This window comes from Silurus meridionalis, chromosome 8, assembly GCF_014805685.1.
Source record: "Silurus meridionalis isolate SWU-2019-XX chromosome 8, ASM1480568v1, whole genome shotgun sequence".
NCBI lineage: Eukaryota > Metazoa > Chordata > Actinopteri > Siluriformes > Siluridae > Silurus > Silurus meridionalis.
The window spans coordinates 28,432,800-28,444,378 of NC_060891.1; positions in this window are offsets into that span (position 1 = coordinate 28,432,800).

Here is an 11,579-nt window from a genome sequence, read left to right on the forward strand (position 1 = left end):
AGAGACAAGAGAAAGTGTGTGTGTGTGTGTGTGTGTGTGTGTGTGTGTGTGTGTGTGTGTGTGTGTGTGTGTGTGTGTGTGTGTGTTCAGAAGTCATCCAGCTGCATGGAGCTTTTCATCCTGAGGAACAAAAGAGTCTGAGATCCTGCTCTCACTGACCTCTAGCATGCGCACATACACACAAACACACACACACACACACACACACACACACACACACACACACACACACACACACACACACACACAGTTGTGTATATGAGATGGCACTGAGTCATGGCATCACCAGGTGTGTGATGCATGGATAAAACCAAACTCTTTTATAAGATTCAAAATCATAATATATCATAAAAATATCCTTATTTTTGAGGAGCCTTCAGAGAACCTTTTAAAGAAACCTTGAAGAACCCGTTGTCATTATTTTTCTACTAACATCCAAAACCTGTCAGGAGTTAAAAAGTGTTCTTTACTTCCAAGTAAAGTTTTTTTCAGAACAGTCTGTACAGATAACTGCAGGTTTTAGCTGTTTAATTCTGATACACATTTAATTATAGGGATCGTGACAGACGTCAGGGTGGAGACCCCTGATGTTCCATTATTTAAACGTTCAAAAATACAAAAATGCATAAGAAAAAAGGACAAAAGGGAAAAAAAGCAGTTTGAAGTCCAGAAAGACAAAAATAAAAATCCATAAGTGGAAAGAGAATTGCAAAAAATCTCTTAAAAACTCTACAACAAAATCTAGAAAAAGAAAACAGCTACAAAAGGAAAAGGTGAGAACTTCCACACGAGTAACTCTGGACCCCTGAATGATCAATATGACATTATAACCTCAAACCAGTTTATAGTGTACAGGATCCACACTGAGACTCAGGAGAGGAAACCGTCATGATATTAACTCTAAACCATCCAAACCTTCTCACATGCTGCATCACATCAAACAATACACCAACAATCATGTTAATGGAAGAAAACGAAACACTTCTGCTGAGTATGTTTGCTTTAAACTCAACTGAACATGGATCTTTTTTAGAAAATGGAGCAGTGATGTGGAAGATTGTGATGAAGACGAAGTTTGCAGAAGACTTTATGATTAGTTCTCAGACGTCACCATGACTTTCCGTACATCCACCTGAAGATACCTGGTCGATAAAACCAGTAATATATATATATATATATATATATATATATATATATATACAGGATGGTGTAGAGAGATGGAACATTCTGGAACTGGATCACTTCACTTCAGTAAAAGTACAAAAGTATTTTCCTTCAAATGAACAAATGAACTTCAGTATCCAATAATTTATTACAACTCTAATGTTCCTGTGATCATTTTTATCACAAGATTCTGAAGACACTTAATCACCTCAGTTTCTGTGTAAAGACTCGAATGTGACTCTCAGCACACTGATCTATTAATAGAATGATATTAATGACTCAAACACTGATTGATTTCTATTATAATGATCATGAACACAAAACCTTCTTTTCATCTACTTCAGTAAAAACGTGTAAATGAGGTCACGTGTGAGTTCAAGTCTGGAGTTTCTTCATCATTTATTCCTCTCTAAATGATCTGCTTGATGTTGAACTGATGCTGAACTGTATGTTGGTGATCAGTAGATGCACCGAGCGCCGATCAGAACACGTGTAAAACAGAGCGTGCGCTCGATCCTGATTGGTGACTCGCTGCGTGTTTCACCAGTTACGTTTTTATCCTCATTAATAAAAAGAAACGAGTGATTTCACTAAATGTAGTCGAGTAAAAAGTCAAATATTTGTCTTTGAAATGTAGTGAAGTTTAAAGTACAGAAAGCAATCACATTTACTTCATTACTGTTCATCACTGACCTCCTTCACTATTTACAATATTTTCTGATACTCCAATCATTAAAATTAGTATTTTCTTGTCATAAATCTACACTCAGTGCTCAGTGCTCTATAATGACAAAGTGAAAACAGAATTCCAGAAAATCTGAAATAAAAATGTCCATAAGTATTCAGACACTTTATTCAGTACTTCAGTACTGAAGCTCCTCTGGCAACAGTTACAGCTTCGAGTCTTCGGGTTTTTTAAAATGTAATTACAGCAAGATGTGTTTAAGGCACAATAAACAGTGTGTGAAAAGTAATGAGGCATTAAAATTTGGTTATAAAGTACATATTTCTAATACAAATTTATTGAAACAAATTGTACATGTTGTTAATTAAATAGGAAAATAAAAGCAAATCTCTAAATTTCAACGTAGCCAACGGTGACTTTAACCAGTTTCCTCAAACAGCCATGAATAGAACACACAGTCAGTCTTCTGAAGGACATCTTCTGAAGAGATATTTTTGTAAACCTCCTAAATCTCTGCCTCCAAGTCCTCCAGTATGCGAGGATTTATCCTGTACACCTCTTTCTATGCACGGCCTACAGAAAAAATTAAAGTTCTGGAGTGAGTTATTGAGTGAGATCTGTAGTGAGATCTGGAGTAAAATCTGGACTTCTTGGAGGCCATTCATGAGGTTTGTGTTGTCCCACCCAGCGTCCTGGAAAAGCTGTAATAAATAATATAATATAAAATATATAGGAGATATACATATATATTTATATTTATTCTTATACAAACTTATACACTACTAATTTTATAAAAACTGTGTTAATACTGTTTTAGTTTCGAGTGTTGAGGATGAAATAAAGGGCATTGATGCTGAAAGTCGATGAGATTGATCTCGTTGTTTCAGCTCTTCTCCACGTCGCAGGTCGTTTGTGTATTGATCGAGAGTAAAATCTGATCTGACTCACAGCTTGAGCATATTTTTACAGCGAGTGTGTGAGACGAGGCTATAAAAGACCGTAAAAGCTTTTCAACTCCTCTTCAGTCCTCCTCGAGAGTCTCTCCGTCGTCCGCAATCACTGTCTTTTAATGTGTGTGTGTGTGTGTGTGTGTGTGTGTGTGTGTGTGTGTGTGTGTGTGTGTGTGTGTGTGTGTAAAATGGCAAGCGACTGGGGAGGGTTGAGTGCTCTTGGATTAAAAGTGACTCTGTGTGTGTGTATGTGTGTGTGTGTGTGTGTATGTGTGTGTGTGTGTGTGTGTGTGTGTGTGTGTGTGTGTGTGTGTGTGTGTGTGTTCTTCTTGTCATCTTTTATTTTCCTGCAAACGCACAGATATAGATTTAGCAGTAAAAATGTAACTAGCCCTGCATGAATCAGCCTTTTTTGGTTTTAGGGGAGTGTAAAATAATTTACTGTGTGTGTGTGTGTGTGTGTGTGTGTGTGTGTGTGTGTGTGTGTGTGTGTGTGTGTTGAAATATATTAATTAGCATAGCTGATGTGATGGAGGTCATTTATCCATAAGTGTGTGTTAATTAAAAGACTACTGTGCTGACTAGCGAGTGAAACACGACTAACTGCCTGTAAACTACCTGTAATGCACACAGCAGCACTGACATCATTTCTGTGATAATGAAAGTGTGTAACTCTGTTACAGTTTTTCTTATTTGCTTTCATTTATTTCTCCAATAATCCTTAATATTCATCAGTAAAGTGCATTTCTCAAAACAATTTGTCAAACAGCACAACACTTTGGATTTCTCGCAGAAGCCTGACTTTTCTCAAAATCCTTTTTTAATCTCTCAAAAGTGTTTGTGTGAAGAACATCTCATTCCCATCAGAATAACAAGTCCTTTTGTTATTGTTCACAAACAAGATCGTCAATATGTTTTCCCTTCAGGAACTCGAACGCTTTGGGAACGCCTCTGCGAGATCGTACTCCTCTTATGAGTCCTCTGGTCTCCCCACCCCTTTTGGGGTCAGAGCTCACTCAACCCGGAGCATGGTGGCCTCTAAGACCTTTTTCTCTGGAGTGTCTCTCCAGGACATTTGCACCTCTGCGGGCTGGTCTTCCTCACTGACCTTGGTCAGGTCCTATATCCACACTAGACAGGGACTGGTCAGTCTGGTGGTATCGTACACTCGTTCCCAAAGCGTTGTAGACGCAGCCTGAATTGTGCTGGTTCTTGTTGTTTGCTGACTTTTTCTTGTGAGATGTTTAAATGTTTAAATAGTGTTTTAGGAGCAAGAGGACATTTGATAAGAACATGCAAAGCAGCCTTTAAATAATAACACCTAGACTACTGTATATACCAGTGTTCAGTGCTCACTGAAGTGAGGTGGAAATTCAAAATCGCAACTTTTTATTTAATGTATTTTAAGTCATGTGATGCAGTTCATCTACTAAAAAAAACAAATCGACTTTACAGTCTCGTGTCAACTGCAGCAACGACTTCAACACTTCATCTGTTCATTTACGTTTTAAAACTCACTGCTTTTCTCAACGTTGCTGCAGCAATTCAAAGAGACATCACTGATCTTTATGACAAAAAGATTTCATATTTAGTCTCTTTCACATTGTACAGTGGCCTTTTAATTTCAATCTTTTATACCTGGATATGTTTCCTTTTTTTGCCTCAATCTGCAGTGCATTCATAGGAAAAAGTCAATGTTGGCAATCTTTAAGATTTTGGTTTTATTGTTGCTCAGACAGCAAGACTTTTCTGTTTCAAGGCTAAAACTCAGGATCAAGTTACATATAACTCAGAAATCTCAAGACTTTATAAAAGCATTGAAACATAGCACATGGTACAGGGAGATTTATTCTTGTTTATTATGAGGAACACTTTAAAACACTTCATAATGAGGAAACAGGACCAAAACACAGGAATATGTAAAGGAGATTTATTATCACTTTAACAGCAAGATATATAACATCATCCAGTCACTACAAATCCCTCTGGAGAGTCATTGATTGCCATAAATACCTCTGTGAAACACTGCTCCTAAATCACTGAGAATTTTGCTCCTAAATACTGCTCACAGACTGTTAACTGAAGGGTCCTAAAACAGTCCTCCGAGACAGTCAAGTTTCAATAAATACCCCTCTGAGACAGTCAAGTTTCTATAAATACCCCTCATAGACAGTCAAGTTTCTATAAATACCCCTCCGATACAGTCAAATTTCAATAAATACCCCTCTGAGACAGTCAAGTTTCTATAAATACCCCTCCGAGACAGTCAAGTTTTAATAAATACCCCTCTGAGAGAGTCAAGTTTCTATAAATACCCCTCCGAGACAGTCAAGTTTCTATAAATACCCCTCTGAGACAGTCAAGTTTCTATAAATACCCCTCAAAGACAGTCAAGTTTCTATAAATACCCCTCCGAGACAGTCAAGTTTCTATAAATGCCCCTCCGAGACAGTCAAATTTTAATAAATACCCCTCTGAGACAGTCAAGTTTCTATAAATACCCCTCCGAGACAGTCAAGTTTCGATAAATACCCCTCCGAGACAGTCAAGTTTCTATAAATACCCCTCCGAGACAGTCAAGGTTCTATAAATACCCCTCCGAGACAGTCAAGGTTCTATAAATACCCCTCCGAGACAGTCAAGTTTCTATAAATACCCCTCCGAGACAGTCAAGTTTCAATAAATACCCCTCCGAGACAGTCAAGTTTCTATAAATACCCTTCTGAGACAGTCAAGTTTCTATAAATACCCCTCTGAGACAGTCAAGTTTCTATAAATACCCCTCTAAAACAGTCAAGTTTCTATAAATACCCCTCCGAGACAGTCAAGTTTCGATAAATACCCCTCTGAGACAGTCAAGTTTCTATAAATACCCCTCCGAGACAGTCAAGTTTCTATAAATACCCTCCGAGACAGACAAATTTCAATAAATACCCTCCGTCAGTCAAGTTTCTATAAATACCCTCCGAGACAGTCAAGGTTCTATAAATACCCCTCCGAGACAGTCAAGTTTCTATAAATACCCCTCCGAGACAGTCAAGGTTCTATAAACACCCCTCCGAGACAGTCAAGTTTCTATAAACACCCCTCCGAGACAGTCAAGTTTCTATAAATACCCCTCCGAGACAGTCAAGGTTCTATAAATACCCCTCCGAGACAGTCAAGTTTCTATAAATACCCTTCTGAGACAGTCAAGTTTCTATAAATACCCCTCTGAGACAGTCAAGTTTCTATAAATACCCCTCTGAGACAGTCAAGTTTCTATAAATACCCCTCTGAGACAGTCAAGTTTCTATAAATACCCCTCCGAGACAGTCAAGTTTCTATAAATACCCCTCCGAGACAGACAAATTTCAATAAATACCCCTCCGCGTCAGTCAAGTTTCTATAAATACCCCTCCGAGACAGTCAAGGTTCTATAAATACCCCTCCGAGACAGTCAAGTTTCTATAAATACCCCTCCGAGACAGTCAAGGTTCTATAAACACCCCTCCGAGACAGTCAAGTTTCTATAAACACCCCTCCGAGACAGTCAAGTTTCTATAAATACCCCTCCGAGACAGTCAAGGTTCTATAAATACCCCTCCGAGACAGTCAAGTTTCTATAAATACCCTTCTGAGACAGCCAAGTTTCTATAAATACCCCTCTGAGACAGTCAAGTTTCTATAAATACCCCTCTGAGACAGTCAAGTTTCTATAAATACCCCTCTGAGACAGTCAAGTTTCTATATATACCCTTCTGAGATAGTCAAGTTTCTATAAATACCCTCTGAGACAGTCAAGTTTCTATAAATACCCCTCCGTCAGTCAAGTTTCTATAAATACCCCTCCGAGACAGTCAAGGTTCTATAAATACCCTCCGAGACAGTCAAGTTTCTATAAATACCCTCCGAGACAGTCAAGGTTCTATAAACACCCCTCCGAGACAGTCAAGTTTCTATAAACACCCCTCCGAGACAGTCAAGTTTCTATAAATACCCCTCCGAGACAGTCAAGGTTCTATAAATACCCCTCCGAGACAGTCAAGTTTCTATAAATACCCTTCTGAGACAGCCAAGTTTCTATAAATACCCTCTGAGACAGTCAAGTTTCTATAAATACCCTCTGAGACAGTCAAGTTTCTATAAATACCCCTGAGACAGTCAAGTTTCTATATATACCCTTCTGAGATAGTCAAGTTTCTATAAATACCCCTCTGAGACAGTCAAGTTTCTATAAATACCCCTCTGAGACAGTCAAGTTTCTATAAATACCCCTCAGACAGTCAAGTTTCTATAAATACCCCTCTGAGACAGTCAAGTTTCTATGAATACCCCTCTGAGACAGTCAAGTTTCTATAAATACCCCTCTGAGACAGTCAAGTTTCTAAAATACCCCTTTAAAGACAGTCAAGTTTCTATAAATACCCCTCTGAGACAGTCAAGTTTCTATAAATACCCCTCTGAGACAGTCAAGTTTCTATAAATACCCCTCTGAGATTATCACAAACACAGTTGAATTCTGATCAATACTGCCTTAGTGACAGGTCTGTTTGCTAAAATACACATTAGAGACACCGATACTTATAAATGCTGCATAAATACTTTTATCTCTCTAAATCCAATTTGTCCTACTTCCCCAAATACCCCTGAGAGTCACATTCTCATAAACACCCACAGATAGAATGGGCAGGGCACATGTGCTGTACATAAACCAATGTCAAAACACACAGCAGGGTGAAAGAACAAGCAGCAGAAGCGTCATCACAGGCTTATTCATAATCATAAACAATACACACACACACACACACACACACACACACACACACACACACAGAACATGGGAACAGAGAATGTGGGAGACATGAGATGTTTACATTAAACAAAATTTAAAAAACAGGAATATCAGTACAAACCCATCACAGGTGAAGTTTATGTAACAGACCAGTGACAGAACAGGGGTGGAGACAGGAGTAAAACACAGGTACACAGCAATGTAAAGGAGATTTTGTTATGACAGCAAAGATATTTAACAAAATCACCAGTTACTATAAATCCTTCAAAGACAGTTAGATTGTAATAAATATGTCTGGGAAACACACTTAAACATCTAAGTACTGCTCAAAGATTGTCTGCCTCCTTCACACCAACTACCTGCATGTCTTCTCTCACCACATCCATAAACCTCCTCCTTGGTCTTCCTCTTTTCCTCCTTCCTGGTGTCTCCATCCTCAGCATTCTCCTACTGATATACCCCATGTCCCTCCTCTGCACATGTCCAAACATCTCAATCTCACCTCCCTCACCTTGTCTCCAAAACGTCCTACATGCGCTGTCCCACTAATAAACTCATTTCTAATCTTGTCCATCGTCGTCACTGCCAACGAACATCTCAACATCTTCAGCTCTGCTACCTCCAGCTCCACCTCCTGTCTTTTACTCAATGCCACTGTCTCTAATCCATACAACATCTCAGGTCTCACCACAGTCCTATAAACTTTCCCTTTCACTCTCACAGATACTCTTCTATCACAAATCACTCCTGCTATCACTCTTCTCCACCCACTCCACCCTGCCTGCACTCTTTTCTTCACTTCTCTAACACACTCTACATTACTCTGCACTGTTGACCCCAGGTACCTGAACTCCTCCACCTTCTCCACCTCTTCTCCCTGCAACCACACCCCTCCACTGCCCTCTCTCTCATTCACACACATGTACTCTGACTTACTCCTACTGACTACAGTATATTGAGTATTGTATATTAATTATTGTATATTGAGTATTGATTATTGAGTATTTAGTATTGTTTATTGATTATTGTATATTGATTATTGTGTACAGATTATTGTCCTCCTCATTGAACTACAATGCCAAAACTGATCTGAAAATAAAAAATAGTGAGAATAATTCAGTGTACTTTCCCTCGTCCACAAAATCACAGAGGTGTTGAAATGACCTTGGAAAAGCTGAATGGACCGAATTACAGAAAACACACAGAGCTTCAGAACTTAAAACCTGGAGCTTACAGACATACTGAGGATTTTCATTCCTTCAATCAGGGAGAAGTGAAAAGAGTTTGATCAAGGACAGGAAAAACAAAGAGATGACTGTGACTGCAGAAGAACCCACAGCTGAAATCCATCTTGGAGCATTCAAGTGTAATTTTCAGTTTGAGTTTCTATCCAAATATTAGTCAGGCATCAAAGTCTAAATGAACTGCTGTAAACACAGTACTGGGAACACTGAGAACATCTTACTGGTTCAAATCCATGCTGTTTGAAGCTTTTGCTTTTACCAGTCTAACTGACTTACTGCAGTCATGTGGAGGTGCAGTTGTGGCTCCAGTGAAAGGAGACGTGTTGAATTGTGATCATTGTGTTTGTTGCTTTAGTGATGATGTTCACTGTGACTGGATGAGATCCTGTGTGTGATGCAGCTCTGATCTACTGCACTTCTCTATTATACTGATGGGTTTTTTCAGCATGACATCATAATAAGAGTAAGAGGTGAACTGGTCCAGGTAGAACATCGCTGAAGGCCAAGGGGTGAAATACACAACCTCACACTGCGATTTACGTTACACAAAAATAACACTGAATAAATACAGTTTCAACAACAATCACGTAACAATCATAAGAAAAAAATCTTTAATATTTCCCTATAAAACATAGATGAGCCAATCGACATCTGGAATGATCTGGTAGATGTTCTGAAGTCACAGTAATCATCTGTTGTTGTGAGCTGTTAGCTGATATTACACTCGTATACACACATGTAGCTTTCATCACATACGTAGGTTTCTTCAGGATTAGTGAAGATGGTCCTTAAAAATCTACAGTTTTTCAGACACGAGGCAGAAGTGAAAACGTTTCAAATCTATTTGATTAATGATGACAATTTTATCATGTTTTTTTAACATCCAATATTCTACACAATACTCAATACTACACAATGCCCATCATTCTATACACAATCCCACTCAACATTCTACACATCATTCTATGCAAAATTCTACACAACATTCTACGCACAATTCTACACAACATTCTATGCACAATTCTACACAACATTCTATGCACAATTCTATGTACAATTCTACACAACATTCTACGTACAATTCTACACAACATTCTACGCACAATTCTATGCAACATTCTACACAACATTCTATGGACAATTCTACACAACATTCTACACACAATTCTATGCAACATTTTACACAACATTCTACGCACAATTGTACACACAATTTTACACAACATTCTACACACAATTCTACGCAACATTCTCTGTACAATTCTATGCAAGATTCTACACAAGATTCTACCCACAATTCTACACAATATTCTGTGCTCAATTTTACACAACATTCCACGCACAATTCTATGCACAATTCTACACAACATTCTATGTACAATTCTATGCAGCATTCTACACAGAATTCTATGCAACATTCTAAACAACATTTTACACAATTTTACACACAATTCTAAGCAACATTCTATGTACAATTCTATGCAACATTTAATTCAATTCAATTCATCTTTATTTGTATTGATTATTTTTAACAATGAACATTGTCTCAAAGCAGCTTTACACAGATAATGTGGAGATAAAAATGAATAAGTTCTTAATAAGTGTAAGTTTGTCCCTGATGAGCAACTGTGGCAAGGAAAAACTCCCCGAGATGGCATAAGGAAGAAACCTTGAGAGGAACCAGACTCAAGAGGGAACCCATCCTCATCTGGGTTCCACCGAATGTCCATTTGAAGCAGATATACGATGTTGCGGGGTGCAGTGATGATGATCAGAAGCGAACTGTATCCTCTGGGATAAGAGACGACCCACCACACCACCATCAACAAACCTGAGTGAACGTGTGAGAGTGAGGAGACGACAGCATCCAAATATCCCAGTTCACCAAACACTCCATATCCATGATCTGCTCCTTTACCTCACAAACACCTACTGACTAAAGACTCCACTAAATAAATATGTGTTCAGCCTCGACTTGAACACTGAGACTGTGTCTGAGTCCCGAACACTGATTGGAAGGTTGTTCCATAACTGTGGGGTTTATAAGAGAAACATCTGCCCCCTGCTGGAGTCTTCATTATTTGAGGTACCAACAAATAGCCTGCACCTTTTGATCTAAGTAGGCGTGGAGGGTCATACTGGTACAGAAGTTCACTCAGATACTGCGGCATGAGAGCGTTAAGTGCTTTATACGTCAGTAGGAGTATTTTATAATCAGTGTGAGATGTAATTGGGAGCAGTGTAGATGATTAAAACAGACAGTAAAGCGTTACAGTAGTCTAATCTAGATGTTACAAAAGCATCAACTAGTTTTTCTGCATCCTGTAACGACATCATATTTCTAATTTTAGCAATATTTCTAAGGTGAAGGAAGGAGATCCTGGTGATATTATTCTTGTGAGACTCAAAGGAAAGACTCGGGTCAATAATCACACCAAGATCTTTAACTGTTGTACACGCTGAGACAGAAACACCATCCAGAGATGCTACAGAATCAGAAAGTTTACTTCTAGCTGCATGTGGTCCTAGTAAAAGTACTTCCGTCTTATCTGAGTTGAGCAGAAGAAAGTTATTAAGCATCCACTGTCTAATGTCCTTTACACACTTCTCAACATTGTTAAGCTGATCTCTCTCATCTGGCTTTGCTGAAATATACAGCTGTGTATTATCAGCATAGCAATGGAAGCGAATCCCATGTTTATGAATAATTTCACCAAGAGGCAGCATATATAAAGAGAAAAGCAGTGTATTCTACATACAAC